The sequence below is a fragment of the Catharus ustulatus genome, chromosome 9 (assembly GCF_009819885.2).
Source record: "Catharus ustulatus isolate bCatUst1 chromosome 9, bCatUst1.pri.v2, whole genome shotgun sequence".
Classification (NCBI taxonomy): domain Eukaryota; kingdom Metazoa; phylum Chordata; class Aves; order Passeriformes; family Turdidae; genus Catharus; species Catharus ustulatus.
The window spans coordinates 16,806,809-16,822,755 of record NC_046229.1 but is presented as its reverse complement, the minus strand read 5'-3'; the positions used below and the strand labels follow the sequence as shown (position 1 = coordinate 16,822,755).

At 41.9% G+C, this 15,947-nt stretch overlaps 1 protein-coding gene across 1 annotated transcript in view; it reads right to left on the bottom strand.

Annotated features, from left to right (window-relative positions):
* LRRC8B (leucine rich repeat containing 8 VRAC subunit B) overlaps positions 1-15,947 on the bottom strand; it is a 29,545-nt gene that overhangs the window by 11,578 nt on the left and 2,020 nt on the right. Inside the window, exon 2 of the mRNA XM_033066999.1 lies at positions 13,592-13,657. The gene's annotated coding sequence lies outside the window, so the exon portion shown is untranslated. The remainder of the gene's footprint in view (positions 1-13,591; positions 13,658-15,947) is intronic.

Genomic DNA, 15,947 nt, shown 5'->3' with positions numbered 1-15,947 from the left:
AGCACTCCTGCTCAAATGTGTCAAGGAAGATACCAGGGAATTGACACAGATTACACTCTCAAGAGATATGTAGAAGAACAGGCCTCCTTTGTTGTTCCCCCATCTCCAATTAGGTTGTAAAGTTAGTAACTCAGTTCTAAAGATACTATAGTCTTTATTTCCAAGTTCAAAAAAATCTTGGCGCAAGTTTGGAATATTAAATATGAAAAGTCTCCTTGGTTCTTCACCTGTTCTTTCCTAAAAAAGCAAGATGACAACAAAAGCAACCTCATCAGTCCCAGCCTAGATCCTTTAACTGCACCTTTGGCAGCTCTCCCAAAAACCATCTTACACAACAGCGAACCAAGTCCTTCATCCCAGTACAAACACAGTTAACAGAGTCAGACACCTTCCAATTGCATGAAATAAGGTTTTTCAAGCTTATTATACCTTTTTATTCTTGTAAACATGTTTTGTTTCTCATGCTGGAAAATATGACTTCATAACCGTAAGACAACAGTATCAGCAGTATCCCTCCAGCATTCTGAATGAGCATCAATGGTATCTATTTTATTTTGCACACCAAGATAAGTATTACAATAGAGAATTAACTTTTATCCCTTTAGTTTCCGTAAGTCAGAGAGATATGATTTCAATTAATTGTGCTGCCATGCTCAGGACATCAGAAAGCAAAGCAGAGAGAACATTAGAGAACTTTCACAACTTAAATACTGTTAGATTTTTCTACAAGCAGATTATTTATAGTATAGTTTACTATCTGCAGTTTTCAAGAGCAGTAACGGTACAAAGGACCCAGCAGCATAAAACAATTACAGTAATTTCACGAATACAAGCCGCAGCAATTTGACAAAAATTTTGGTGGAAACCCGGAAGTGCGGCTAATAGTCGGGTGCGGCTAATATATTAATAATTTTCTGACATTTACAACCCCAGACGTGCCAGCCAGAGTGCCGAGCCAAGCACCAGCCAGTAAAAGCCGGCATTTCGCAATTGTTACAGTGTTACCGTGTTGCCCTGGCTCCCTGCAGGCAGCACGGGGGGCGGGGAGAGAGGCGGGAGAGCTCGGGGAGAGAGGCGGGAGAGCTCTCTTTCCTCCTCTGCTGCAGCCCAGGGGAGGGGGGGGGGGGGGGGCGCCGCCATTGCCGCGGCTCCGGGAGCCGACGGGAGCCCTGCGCAGCCATTGCCGCGGCTCGGGGAGGAGGCGGGGTGCTTTGTCCGCGCCCGCCGCCAGCGCCACGGGCGCGGGAAAGCTCCGTCCCCGCCCGCCGCCGCTGCCGTAGGAGCGGGGGAAGCTCCGTCCCTGCCTGCCACCGCGGGGCAGCGCCGACCCGGGGTGACCGAGCCCAGGGGCAGCGGTGGCCGGCCCCGAGCGGCAGCACCGGGCTGGGCCAGCTGGCCCCGTCAGCGGCCCCTAGCAGGCCGAGCCTGCACAGCCTTAGTTCAGCCAGTAAACCCCGCCCTCCCGCGGTTCTGTTACTAATTGCACGCGGGTCCTCGCTGCGAACGACAGAGCGGCTTATATTCGTGTGCGGCTTATCTATGGACAAAAACCGAAATATTTGCCAACACCCAGAGATGCGGCTTATACTCAGTGCGGCTTGTATTCGTGAATTTACTGTATATAACAAAAGAGACCCTCTTTCCTTGGGAAAAGGCAAGGAACTGCTCATACACCTCTTTCCATTTTCAGTGTCCACAAATGGCCAAAGACATTTGAAACGGCCAAGACGACTTCAGTAACCTTACTGGAAACCAGTCTGAAATAAGTGAATATTCTCAGAAGGAAGAACTTAAGAGTATGTCCACAAACCTGAACCAGCTCTGAATTAATTTCTCAAGCACCATCAAGAGTGCTGCTATCACAGCAGAACAAAGTACACTGATTACAAATCCTACTTAAGAAGTCAGGTAAGCATTTGGTAAACTTTTTCATTCACAAGATATCATGTTGCTATAACTAGGCTATAAACATAATTTGTTACATGATAATGTAATACCATATGTACTCAGGTATTAACTAAAGCATGTTCATATTCTGATTTGCTGCTTCTAAATAAAGGAATAAGGAACTCAACCACACTGCATTTAGACAAAGAAGAAAAGTGCCAACATTTTTCATACCACTTCTGCAGAGAGCAGAAAACTGAAATCCAGTGGTTATAGTTATTCAGAACCTCCATTCTACATTAATTTCCTAGCTCAAACATTGCTTTCCAATACAATACCTGTACCTAACCTAGTTAATAATTTACTTCTAACAGCTGAATTGCTTCATACAAGTAATTTTATTTCTTTCCAACATAAACTTATCAACTGTAAAATCATGGTAACATTTCTGCTATTCTCTAAAAATTATTCAAATGAGGAATATTATATACTAATAATTTCTTACTAGGTATTTAGTTAGTTGTGGATCGTACTAAGCTTCTGTTTGGTTCTGAGAGCTGGAAATAGATGCTATTCCTTTTCCTTATATTGGTCAGACAGTTATCACCTTGGTCTGATCTTAAAATATTGATTTGAATCTTTAGTCCTCATTCCAGCAAGAATAATTCCAAAATGGTTATCTAGTACAATAAATTAAAATTTCAACATTTGGCCAAAAAGGATACTGAAGTTTTTTCAACATGGACTGTTTTTTATAGACTGCTAAGACCAAGCAGCATTCTCTCAGGATGGCAGATGTTGAGAACAGAAACAGCAACTGAGGTTACAAAGAATATATACCAAATGTATTCTGCCTCTGAAAGATAATTATTACCATGTACAAATATAGCTACAAGATTTAAGATCAGTCAAAAAATAATCTTTTAGTTTTAAGTTTTCCTGATGCTGCATAAGGTTCATGGAGAACTTTCCAGAAGGGAACATTATTACTGCCACAGACAAGAACTTAATTGCATCTAGGAAAATATAATTATCAGGGCAGCAATACAGAAACACATCTGATTTCACTCTATTAGTTCTGACATCTGAAAGCTGATTTGGATTTTCAGTAGCGGCTCATATCTCCTTTTAGAAGCAGCAGGTTTTCATCTTGTTTAATAGGAAGGACCAGCCTGACAAGTGAATGCCAGCCTGACAAACTGAAACGCTTGATCCTAGATGTGTGGTCTAAACAGCTAAAATAGAATAATTAGAACTGATACATTTCCAATTGATATCTGATGCAAACTCAGGCACTCTATTTGTATGCCAGCTCTCCTGAAACCCAGAGTAAGAAAAGGAAAAACTTGAGACTGGAGCCAAACACAAGCCTGTGTGAAATGGAAATTGAAGAGGCTTTACCAATCCTCCAGCAGCATGCAATGTGCCTGCACAATGCCCCCAGCCTCTCAATATCTTACTAATCATATTACTCTGCATTATGTATTTACTAATTGGACAGAGTAAACAGCTACATCTTCTTTTAATAAAATGAATGGACTGAAAGACAAATTTCACATTGCACACAATGTGGTAGAGTATGTACAAATTTCATGCCTAAACCTAAGTGTAGAGTTCAGAGCTGCACATGAGCAAAGGATCAGGAGAGCTGAAAGCCTGTTGTGCCTATCAGAAGCATCTCCTAGAACAATGCCAAGTCTCAGAACCACAAACAAGCAATCAGACTTGAATTCTACAGTAAATCCACAGTAATCCTGCTTTGTTTCCTGAACAAACACTAAGTCAGTTTAGGAGCTATGTTCACGCGTTGTACTCCCATCAAACCCAAGTGTGCTGTGCAAGTCTCCAACAGCGCAAAAATTCCTTTTTTTGAGTAGGCTGTCTGAAGAGACCCAACAGCTGGTAAGGTTTTTCAGATAGCAGTATTATCAGAAACACACTTTGGTAAGAAGCCAAGTTTAAGAAGTACAAAAACAAGAGTCAAGGCTTTATCATCACCTGAATCAATTAAGAACTTTGAAGTAAAAAACCTCCAGCCCCATATTTGTAAGAAACTAAATAATAATTTGAAGCAAAGCAGACACTGCTTTTAAATCCTGTTTGGTAAAGCACTTGAGTACTGACATATCCCATCTCACTTCAATTAAGCAATAATTTTCCCAACTTTGTAGTCAGTGTCACTGCAAAGTTAGTATTTAAACAATGTTAATATTTAATAAAAAGCATTTACTTGGAAAAGGCACTGGAAAAGCAACAATAAGTTTCACACTTGCATTGGCATAGGTTGGAAAATAAAAGTTTATCTTGTGAATAATTTAAACACAGGCTAGAAAGTAACAGCTTTTAGTCAAAAATTTTCAAACTCCCTCCCTTCTTCAAATATTTTGGATTACTCAACAAATGCACACCAAGATTTTGCTTTCATTCAGATGGAAAAATTAGTTCAAATGACTAATATTTCAGCATTAAAATCACAATGTGCTATTACTAAATTTCAGCTCAGTAGATTGTTACATTTGGATGCAGATGATTTATTTAGCTAGCAGAAAGTAGCTGAATAAATACTTGACAACCTAAACTATTCACAGAATACTGGTATTTTCCCCAGAAAACTAAGGTAATAATGTCTGGGAAATAAGGGGTTAAATTTTCTGGGTTTTGAAATAAGAGCTTTAAAAATCAATGTCACTTTAATTAAGCCTGAGTAAACAACACCCACCACGGTTTTGTAGCTGTTGTGCCACAAAACTGAAACTTTGCTAACTAAAATCACAATTCAAACTATCTCACAAAGAAACAAAGTATTTGCAACAATGTCTAAATTCTACTCACAATTAATAACACCCAGATTGTGTAACTACCATATTCTTACTGGTATCACTGGACCCCTTACCAGCATTTTTAATCCCTTTAGTTTCTCACAGTCAATTAAATTCTCAATTTCAGTATAAGAAATTGCATTCCCATTTACAGCATCCAAACATACTTAAGGTTGAGTCCTTATGAAGGAAATGCAGTCACATAATTTATTTCACTGTGTGTAAATACATTATTTTGAAACAGAGCAACACCAATGAGAATTAAATTGAAAATAGTTGAAATACAAGTAATAATTGAAATTACAAGTTCTCCACAATTCGCTTCTGATTGTTGAAAGACCCTAGAATCTTCTCGGGTGCACATCAGAAGAGAGTTTGTCAGCACTGTCCCTTGAACTGCACTTGTAACAGCTTTACTGAGAGCTGCATCATCTGCCTTCCTCCCAAGGCACTACATCACTACAGAGCACAGCCTTTTCATATTGGTAAATTTAAATCAAATAGCTGAGGAAACTATTCTTAAGTATTATGACCCTTCAGTTCAACAGTGAATCACAATTTGATTTTAACTAGCTAAAAATTAAATCCAGAACTCATTTGTAGCAGACTAAGAACTCTTGGGGAAAAAAATCCCCAAACTCAGGCATAAGCACAATAAACTGAAGCCCCACTCACCAAGTCTGGTAAAACTCTAACTGGAATTATATAACCCATCCCACTTTAACATTAAATATTAATATTAATTAATATTAATATTAATTCCACTTTACATTTCTCAACCTTCTACATGGTTACCCTTGATATCTGAACCAAACAGCTTCATAACCACAGCACAGACTGCTAACTTATCTTTAGAAAGAGTAACTGCAAAAGCAACTGGCAGAATAACATTATGTACAAGACAAGAGCTGAACAGCTGTTATAAGGATGCCTGAGGATAAATACAGCCCACAGGTTAGCGCTTACAATACAGAGAGCAGCGTGAAACATTTAGATAGGCAGCACAGAGACCCATATAAACCACACCTTATCCCCTTAGTCACATGAAACACCCATTTCTAATCCTAGCTGAGCAAAGCTTTATGGCTTTAGCAGTAGGTATTGTGAGCTGAAGCAGTATTATTAGTACCACAGTCTCTTTTGCTACCTGTAGCACATCAGGCAGAGCAGGCACAGCAGCAGCTAAAACCAGACACGATTTCCCCCTCCATCCCCCTTCAGAAACCACTTAGAAAAAGATTCATTTTACAGCAACACACTGCTCTATAAGGTTCATTTTACAATGCTGAAATACTGATGGATGCTTCTTTAGCACTGTTGCTCCCTCTCTAAAAATTATTCAACATGCTTTCAGTAACTTCAAACAACAGTTGTATTGGTAACTTGCAATAAACAAAAGGCAATTTTCTCCCCATAAAAATAGTGTTTTCATGAAAGAGGAAACAAAGACAAGCCAGACCAGCAACTCTCTTCTCTCAAAAACATAAACTAGCAAGTAAATATTGCACAATTTCTAAGAGTTACATGAATCTTACTGAAGTTAATTGCGTTATGTGAATGTAAAATTCAATAGAATGTAAAAATACATGCTAATATAAAACTCTCTGATAAACATTTGTTATCTGGCTACAACAAAATGCTTTAAACACTCACAAAAACCCTCTCAAAATCCTTCCTGTGTAATATATTAACTACTGGTTCTCTGCCATAATTATTCTCATTTCCACTCCCATTTCATTCCATGTCCTTTGCACTGCTCAGGGCCGCAGATGCTGAAGAAAAGTTCACTCTTCTATTCTTCACACTATCATCTGAGCTACACAGCTATTGAAGAAAACATGTACAGTACAGATGGACATTACTTGATAAATTCTGCAAGTACTGTAAGATTTCACTACTTAAACCTCATGGGCTTTCCTTCACCGCTCTCTCAAAAGTTTAAGTTAAACAAGACAGATCACTAAGGCCTAATCTCTTGCCCTACCTGATAGAAAGGTACTTAAAAAATTCCAAGACACCTGAAATAATTGATGCCTTACCTTGTCCTTTCACCAAACAGACAAAGAAAGCTGGGAGTCAGCAGAATATATAACATAAAAACTTGAAACCGTAAGAGATCACATAGCTTCTAGCTTGTTCAAGAATTGAGGGGCCAATTCAAACAGTTCACCTTATCAGCACAATTAATTACATTCTTAACATAAAATTAAGCTTTTGGGAAGTTCACTTTAATCCCTCCTACATAACTGGTCAACTGCAGCATTCACTACGGCCAAATTCTGACCCAAAGCCAGGAAGCTGCCCCAGTTTCACCCCTGAGCAGACGGCGCAAAGTCAGCCTGACGCCACTTGCACAACTCAGCCAGGGCGCAGAGAGGCTGCCCGGCAAGGGGCTGCTACAAGATGCCTGATGAGCTGGGACGAGAAACGCATGGCCAGACAGGAGAAAGGAACACAACGACAAATAGGACGGTTCTAGTTCCACACGCAGGGCTGTCAGGCCTCAGCGCGGAGTTAACTCTTTTCTCCCGTGCGGGGAGGCTGGGACGCGGCTCGAGTGGGCCTGCCACTTGCCCGAGGGCAGGTGCCGCCTGCCCGCACGGGGCCGAAGGGTGGCAGCTGCCGCCCGGCAGGGCGAGCCCGGGGCAGAGGAAAGCGGCCCCAGGCGACCTGTAGCGCCCGGGTCACTCGAGGACGCGCAGATATCGGTTACGCAAACCACAGAGCGGTTTTCGCCGAGCTCCGCCCGCGGGCCCAGGGGGCGGCCACAGACCCCCGCTCCCGGTCCCTCTGCCCAGGCCGGCCCGCGGGGCCACGGCAGGTGAGCGGCCCCGCTGAGGGAAGCGGCGGCCGCCGCGCAGGCTCACCGGGCCGCCCGACGAGCGGCGCCGGGGACCCCGCGGGACGGCAGCGCCCTCCCGCTCCGCCGGCGGAGGGGCAACCCCGGGAAAAGTGGGGACAGCGAGAGCTGCCCTCGGAAAGCCCCGCTCCGCGCTGCTCCCCCTCCTTCCGCCCGTGCCTCCCTCGCACGCCGGGGCCGCAGGCACCTGTCAGCGGCAGCCGCCCCTCCCTTACCTGCCCCGCCGCCACCGCCGCCCCCCGGCCCGCCCGCGCAGCAGCGCTGGGTCCGCGCGCTCCGTCCGCGCGGCAGCCGGCGGCGCAGCGCGAGGCACCGGCTCCAACCGGCGCGTCTGGGGCGGGCCCCGCCGCTGTCACGTTACCGCGCGCGCAGCCAATGGGGCGCGGCCGGCGGCGCCGCTGACGGGCCGGGGCGGGGGAAATGCGGCGGACAAAAGCAACGCGCCCGGCCCCGGCCCGGCCCTGCCGCTCACCTGCGGAGCCGCCTGACCGCCCTCCCGGCAGTGCGGAGAGCTCCCGGCACCGCGGCCGGGGCCGCCCGCCTCAGAGCCCCTCGGTGCGGCGCTGCGGCTGTGCCGGCCCGCAGGCAGCAGCCCCCGCCCCGTGCCGGCGTTTAAATAACCCGAGCCGTTTGCAGAGGTGGAGGAAGTGAGAAAGCCATTGTCGTCGGCCGTTAGCAAATAAAAATAGAGACGGTGACACTCATGAACGGCAATTTAATCCCAGCGGAGGCTTCGGCTGGGACGGGGCGCGGATCCCGGAGCGGCCCCGAGCCCCGCTGGGGGCGAGCGGAAGGAGCGGGTTGGGGATGTGGGGATGCTGTGGATGCTGGGGAGCGGTACCGAGCGGGGGCATTGGGGATCAGCTCCCGCCCCAGCCGCGGCACCGCCGCTGCCAATGTCCTGCAGCACCGGGGGTCTCCTTCCGGGGCCGGGGACACCCAACGCCGCCACCCTTTCTGACAGGAACAGTCGAAAGACTGCTTTATGGCTCGTGGTTTCACTGAAAACCTGATACCGACATTATAAAGTCCACAAATAAACAGAGCGTTTTAAAAAAGTCATAATTCATTTGACTTTCCTATTTTACCTCCTCTTTCTCCAATGGGCAGTGCAGCTCTCTTCTCCAGATGTCTGAAGAGGCCGGTTCTGCTGGGCAAAAGCATGAAAGCCTGAAGGAAAATTTTGATTTCTACCTAGATTTCTACAAAAACTGGGACAAATGGGCTCTGTCTCCCTCCTCTGAGTAGTGCAAACAGTTCACCCTATTCAAGTAATTGTCCTGACATATTTTCATTATTAGTAACGCCACTGCAAAGACCTAGTCTAAGCTCTATTTGCAGTATAATTACACTCCTTACACTGGCTCTGCTATGGTAATGTTTATTCTCTGTCCAGTCATCAATGTCGTGGGAAAAGGCAATATTTTCAAAATATTGCTTTTTCCTCCATGAAACACAAAAATCCTTTCCTCTGCAGCTGTACAAAACCATCTTCATTTTAAATAACAAAGACACTAAATTTTGCAAAAGTTTAACAATTTTGAAATTGTATTCACAGTTTTCAGATGTGTAGTCAGTGCACATTTAGCTAGTAGTGTTAGTTTCAATTTAAAAGAGACATTAAGATACATCATATTTTTGAGGAAGCACAAGCATTGCACTGGAGTCAAAAGTGAAACTAATTAAAACAAAAGGGAACCTCACTTTCTAATCCAAACATGTAGAAATACCAACGAAAAGGTGTGTTGAAAAAGAGAAACAGACTGTTTTTTTAGTTTGCAGTGACAGCAGTAGCCTAGCAGGGAATGTGTTTGTTTTAGGCTGGTAGTTTCTACTTAAGGTGATGAACGTTGATAGTAATCTAACCTCAGAGAAACAGCTACTGTCACCACAAAGATGTCAACATCATGACATTGTCTGCAATTACCGCTCCAAGAGTCTTTGGTGGGGTTTGGTAAACAGCAGAGAGCAGGCCAGCCTCTTCCCAGGAGACCAATTCCCTTTTGTCTCATGACCTGTTGCTTCCTTAGCTGGCTGTACCATCGAGACAAATTTTCTGCTCTATTAGGGTTTCCCTGAGGAATTATTTAATTAATTTATTTTACTGAGACTATTTCCCCTGTCTGTGAACAAAATAAATAAAATACATGTCATTTTATACTAACTCAAAAGGGAAAAGTCTGTCTCCAGGATCTGCCATATTTTCTTTTTGTCAGCAATGTGCTAGGAAGACGAAATAATGTTGGACAAAATTATCAAACCAAGAGCTATTTGTGCTAAGAACCAAAGTATGGAATTAATTCAGAACGTGAAAGTTAATGTTCATAGTTGGTTGAGCATAAGATTGCAGCACAATTATCTAGGTTTAGTCTTTACTCTGATACTGAGTAGCTCCTGGGGAAGCACAAGGAGAGAACTCAACCCATCAGTCGAACCACACCAATCCCTGAGCAAAGGAAATATTTTGTCAACATCTTACTCAAAACCAACACTGTTTTAGCAGTGCAGCTACTCACTGTATACCTAGCAGATCAAGCTCATCTTTAAGGTTAGCTTAGTGCTTAGTGATGATTATTTGTCAAGACTAAATTTTTCCAGTTTTTTTCAAGCAACATTATCTGGAAAATGCTCTTGAAGCTCCAACACCCATTCTATTTTTTTGCGGCAGCCATTTAAAGATACTGAAAAACAGCATCTTGACAATACTGTGAAAGCTCAGTTTCCTTTCACACATTGTGCCATCCCCTGATCTTTTTTTAACTTTCTATGTAGATGCCACAAACACAACTTTGAATATATATACTAAAAATCATGATTTCAAGTGTTATGTCCAGTGGTTATTGGGTATCCAGAGCATCTACTTCAACCCCTTCACTTGTACAATTTTGGGAAATCTCATGTAGTAAGAAAGGGAAAGCTACATAGTATAGTGCTGTATATTTAAAAAGGTAATACAGTCAAAATTTCACTTTGAAATATTTTCTATTGAAAATTCTTTTTAATATTACAGGGATGATATTACTCTTGTCTTTTAACCCTCCAGCAGTGCTTGGAGTTGCAGGAGCAGCAGCATCTTGGTCGGTGATCATGCTGGCAGCAGTATCTGAAGCTGAGCCAGCTCTGTAAAGCACCCTATGACAACTTGTCTTGTGATCACCAAATGCATTTCTGTCTCATTCTCAAGATCCTGTCTTTTGATATGAAAGGCTACAGCTGCATATTTAGGTGAAGCACGAACAAGCAGATCACAACTCTAACTCCTAAAACTCCATACTACCATTTATTCTCATTAACAGAATAAAAAACATGTAAGCTTCATAGTTATTAATATAATTTAATTTCATTTCCTGGCATATCCTCATTATTATCTCACTTGCTCTTTCTGGCGTTTGCTAAAGCTTCTTTGTCTTCTACTGACAATTTATAAACCACATGTTCCATACGATCATTGATTTCTGGTGCAAAAACGTGGCTCGCAGTGACCAACACAGCCCTTCGTGCAGGGGCGGGTATTTTAGAACAACACTTCCCTCTGCCGGATCTGTGAGCAGCCGCAGCTCTGCCTGCCTGCAGGGACCTGCACCCCTCCGCTGCCTCTCGCTCCGAGCCCTGCTCCTCCCGCTCTGCGCGGGACAGTAAAAACTAGCAAAGCTCAAAATAATTCACCAGATTAATAGGATAAGCATAAACAGTTCACCCAGTGTCAACTGGACAGACAGAAATATCAACATACTTTCTTCTCAAGACAGGAGTATCTCAAAGCCATAGATAAAGTGAAAATTGGAAGTCTCAAGGTCTGACATTTCATATTCCCTCCAAAACCCTGACAGCTTCATGCTAGATGAAATTAGAACAATATTTTAAAACACCTTTTACCCAAATCATCTGGCATTTTTCTTTAATACATGTGTAAATACATGGGGCCCTGCAGAAAAATAAAATAACAGTTAAGAAGAATTGCCTGCACCTTTTGTGACTCTACGAAGACTAAAATGGTGCTACAGTGAATTTTAATGGAGTGCCACACTTCCTACCTGGCCATCTGTTCCAAGCTGCTGGCAATAACCAGAGTATGACATTTTACAGGGGGGTTATGGAAGCTGCTGTATTCAAGTACAGCTGTCTTGCCTTCAAGTCATTCAGTGGCTGGAATATTGTCCTCAGCTGAGGGTGAGTGCTGGGAGGAAGAGAAGCAAGAACTGCAGACACACGAGTAAGACTGCGCTGAATTCTTGCCCTTCATATCGACAGGAACTGCTCCCAGTGCAGCACTACATGTTCTCCTAACTCATTTGTAAGAACACCACTGAAATAATTAAGCATTTTGCTGAACAAAGATTCTGTTCACATACTCTGCTGAATGAAGGCTTTTGGTGGAGTTCAAAATACAGGAAGAGGATGAATAAGCTGAAGATAGAAGTGGAGTAGCAAATACAGATATAATTCTAAATCAAAATTCTCCCATCAGTGCAATTTACTTTGAAAAGGCAGACAGAGAGACAGAGACCTTTTCTGTTCCACAGAAATGTCAAAAGATTGGATTAAGGTGATACTCAGTGCTGAAAGGTAGAAGACTGCTGAAAGCTATACTGAGATTAATTGGAATAAGCCGCCATTAAAAAACAGGAAGCAGCTAGATAGTTCTTGATCTGTGTTCACAACAAAGCCTGTGCTAAGCACACAGAAGGTCTACTTAGAAAATATGAGTAACAACAAAAGGGAAAGGAAATAAGAAAGCAAACTCAACTGCATAAGGTGGCATAAGCAATGCTTTTCTAAGCAGGTTGTTTTCCAGTCATTGCATTGGTTTTTCATGCTGAAGAATGAGATTCCCTGTGTCATGTCAATGGAATTGCATTCTTGCCTCCTTGATGCTTGCATCTTGTTAATTAATTATAAACTCTCTGTCTGAGACTTTCTAAGGAACTTCTAAGGTGTACTCCAAGAAAACAACATAAAATGAATATTTGTCTTCCAAGACCTTTCAACATAAAATAAGTGTTTGTTGGCTCTAGTAGCCCTACAGGCATTATCAGCTCACATTTGACACTTAATACTGCATTACTGATAATTGCTGCGTGTCTGCTAGAATGCTACTAGCAAATAATAATAAAAAGAAAATTAGTGCTTTGGGATTCAAACACCATTCACTCCTATTGCTCACAAATGCTTCGACTCCCCTGTATATTCTAGTATTGCCAGCACAAGTCATAAAAAAGGCCATTAAGAATCTAGCACTTGAAACACTACAACACATAATTTTCTGCAGAAATACTCTGCAGTGCATTCATATGCATATCCTGGTTTCTCTCAACTGTCCTAGGCCTCTTTCACTTATACTTTTCACTTATTTTTTACATTTCGTTCACCTTGCACAGGAGTGAGAAATTTACACCTAGTAAATATTTCATTAATGCCTGTTTCTGTTTGCTCAGCACTCTTGCAAAGTCTTGAATTTCTTTAATTCAATACTTGTCTGGGGACAACTTTATACTTGCTAGAAATCAGAAGTCCTCCAGTAGGGAACAACAACTGTGTTGTTTTATGTCATCACTGTTCCTTTGTTAGGCCTCAGGCATTCAGCCCTGATTTCAACTGGGACAGCCCAAGAGGGTCACTCCCTTCAAGTTTTCTCTTGTTGCTGATTATAGTCCCCAGCTAATTTTTCATTGTAAGTTGCTGCTGCCTCAGATCTGCAGCCTGGTTTATGTGCGCTGTTGCTCCCCACTTTGGGGTTACCCGAGCTAAGTGGATCAGTTAAACACTTTTGGTTACAAGATTTCACTTTGCACCATTTTCAAACACTCAATTTGAGATCAGTATAGGCTCTTTCCCATTTAACTTGCCCTTAAAAAAAACCACTATCTGCTCTTCACCCTGCAGTCTCAGATCCTCTGGGAATCTGTTAGATCAAAAGACCAAAGGCAAATTATATGTCTTTCAGCACACATTCAGTCTAGATCTTAACCTCATTCCCTTCAGTCTTCTTTCTGAATGTGTATTTTGGGGTTGGTCAGTGACTTACCTGAAAAAATTATTCCCAATGTCCCTCCAGAGAGTGTACACATCAGTTCTTTACTGTTTGAAGCCCCTGCCAGAAAAAATATCACAGAATCACTTTCTGCTACCTTGAGGAACCCATAAGAAAAAAAATCTCTGTGACATCTTAACAGAAATTTGCTTTATGTTTTCTAGAGAGCATGGGAAAAATTAGACAATTAGGTATCTTTACCTCAATTTAAGTACAGGGAAGATACCTTTGGAATTTGTCAGAAAATACTTCCATTGTCATACCCTCTTCTGTTATTATTAATGGCATCGTTCTAAAAAAAGCTAATTTTGTCCACAAACCCTCACAACATAAAAATATTTAATTTTATAAAGAAGTCAAAGATACATAGACATAAGATCAGCATTGGTGGTATGAAAAATAACAAAATTAATTGTTTGTGGATACTGCTAAGAAATGCTAGAGCTTTCCAACACCTGCTCACTCTGCAGTTACATTCAATTTTCTTTCTCATACTTTCATTAAAAATGTATGAGGTCATTTAAAATTGGAGTCCTCTCAGCACCTTCTAAGATTAGATCTTTAGAGGCAATAAAGCAAGTATAATCTGAATTCCAGGATCACATTAATTGGCCATGATGCCTTTTTAAAAACAGTGCCAAGCTTATACAGTAACTACTATCTGATAAGCAAATTATAACAGTGCAGCCTACCAAGAAAGAAAAGAAAAACTCATTATTTTTTAATGAGAATCAAAATAAATGCTTACAGCACAACCTGTTATGGGGAGTTCCTTGGCACTTATTTGGAATGTTTAATCACAAAACAATGTGTCAGACATGAGTCATACAGCTCACCCCAAATGACTGAAAAATCCTGTACTTTTGTTAAATTCTCTATACTCTGAGTAATATGGGAAATTCTCACCAAAGTATTTCCAGCTTCCTAGACTTCCCTTACACAATCCAGTGTTAGTCACACAGAGTGGGAGCAGAGTCACATCCTTTTTTCCAATCCAGATGCTGGCAGGACTCAGCCTTTAGGAATAAAGCTGGGCTTGCCAGATATTTGGGCTGTACTTCTTCATCTGTATTATCATGCATTCTTTTCAAGATGGCAGACTCATTCCTCATCTCCTCAAAAAAGGATTTGCAAAAGACAAGATTCACACTCTTTCTTGAGCAGGGCTTACAGCCACAACATGGCAGACTGTGAAGTGGCAGCAGGGCCATGGGCTGGGGGTGAGGATGATCTCTCCCACCCAAGAGACTCCAAATTATCCATGGCTGAGAGGTGTGTGGGTGTTCTGCACAGGCATGAGGACAGGACACCAAGCTGCTGCAGACACCAGCATGCCTTTCTGTGCTTTTGCTCGGAAAGCAGGACTTGAAAAGCATAGCTGTGCAATTCTGAGGGAGCAAAGGAATAGAGGAAGATACTAAGGGGAATTGCGAGCAAAGAGATTCTCTCATCTGCTGTCCAGTTGATTTTGTAATGACAAAAATAGGCTTTTGTCCATTTCTTGTTAGTAAACAAGTCTGTGACAAAGACTTGTTTGTCACATCAGTAATTAAATGTTTTTTCTTGTTGATGAAGAAGATCTTTAGGGCCTTAAATTCATATAAAAAGGAAATTACAACACATACCTGCCTTTTGGAACTGCCACATATAAGGTTTTATTTTTGTGACTTGTATAATAGCACTTTGGAAAGTATTGGCTATATACTAAGGGAAAGCTGATTTAAATTTTATGTTTTTCATCTCCACTTTGATTTGACCAAGTTACAGGTTTATTAGAGTCTTATCTACTGCAGCTAGGGTAGAAAACTCTGATGACTTTGATGGACAAAACACAGCTGAAGTCAGCTGATTTTTTATGTACTGCTAATAGTGTGCTTGGACACCCAAATTCTGCCAATTAATTTTGTCCTCTTCAATTGAACTGCCTCACTAATCAGTTTTGAAGTGTAGAAATTCCTGACCTCCTTTTACATGAAAAGAAATTAGACTAAAAATGCACTAATTCTTATTTCTAATGAATGAGAATGTGTTAAGCTGCCATGGTAGACTTTTATCAAAAATTGAGGAGGTATTATTAACCACTTACAAAATGAGCAAGATGCTTCTAAACTGAACAAGATACTTGGGGTGCTTAAAAATGTCAGAAGAGTTAAATTCAGGTGATGGTAAAGTTACTCTTAAAATAGAGAAATAGATATTATTTTTATGTGGGAAAAATAAATCTAAAAAAGAAAATGCCTCACCAAACCTGAATTTATTACTTTAGCTGAGCCCTGGGTTTCAGGACTGATTTGATTTAATGAAAACTGTTGAACACTGCATTCATCAGACAATGTATTTAATCAGTGTT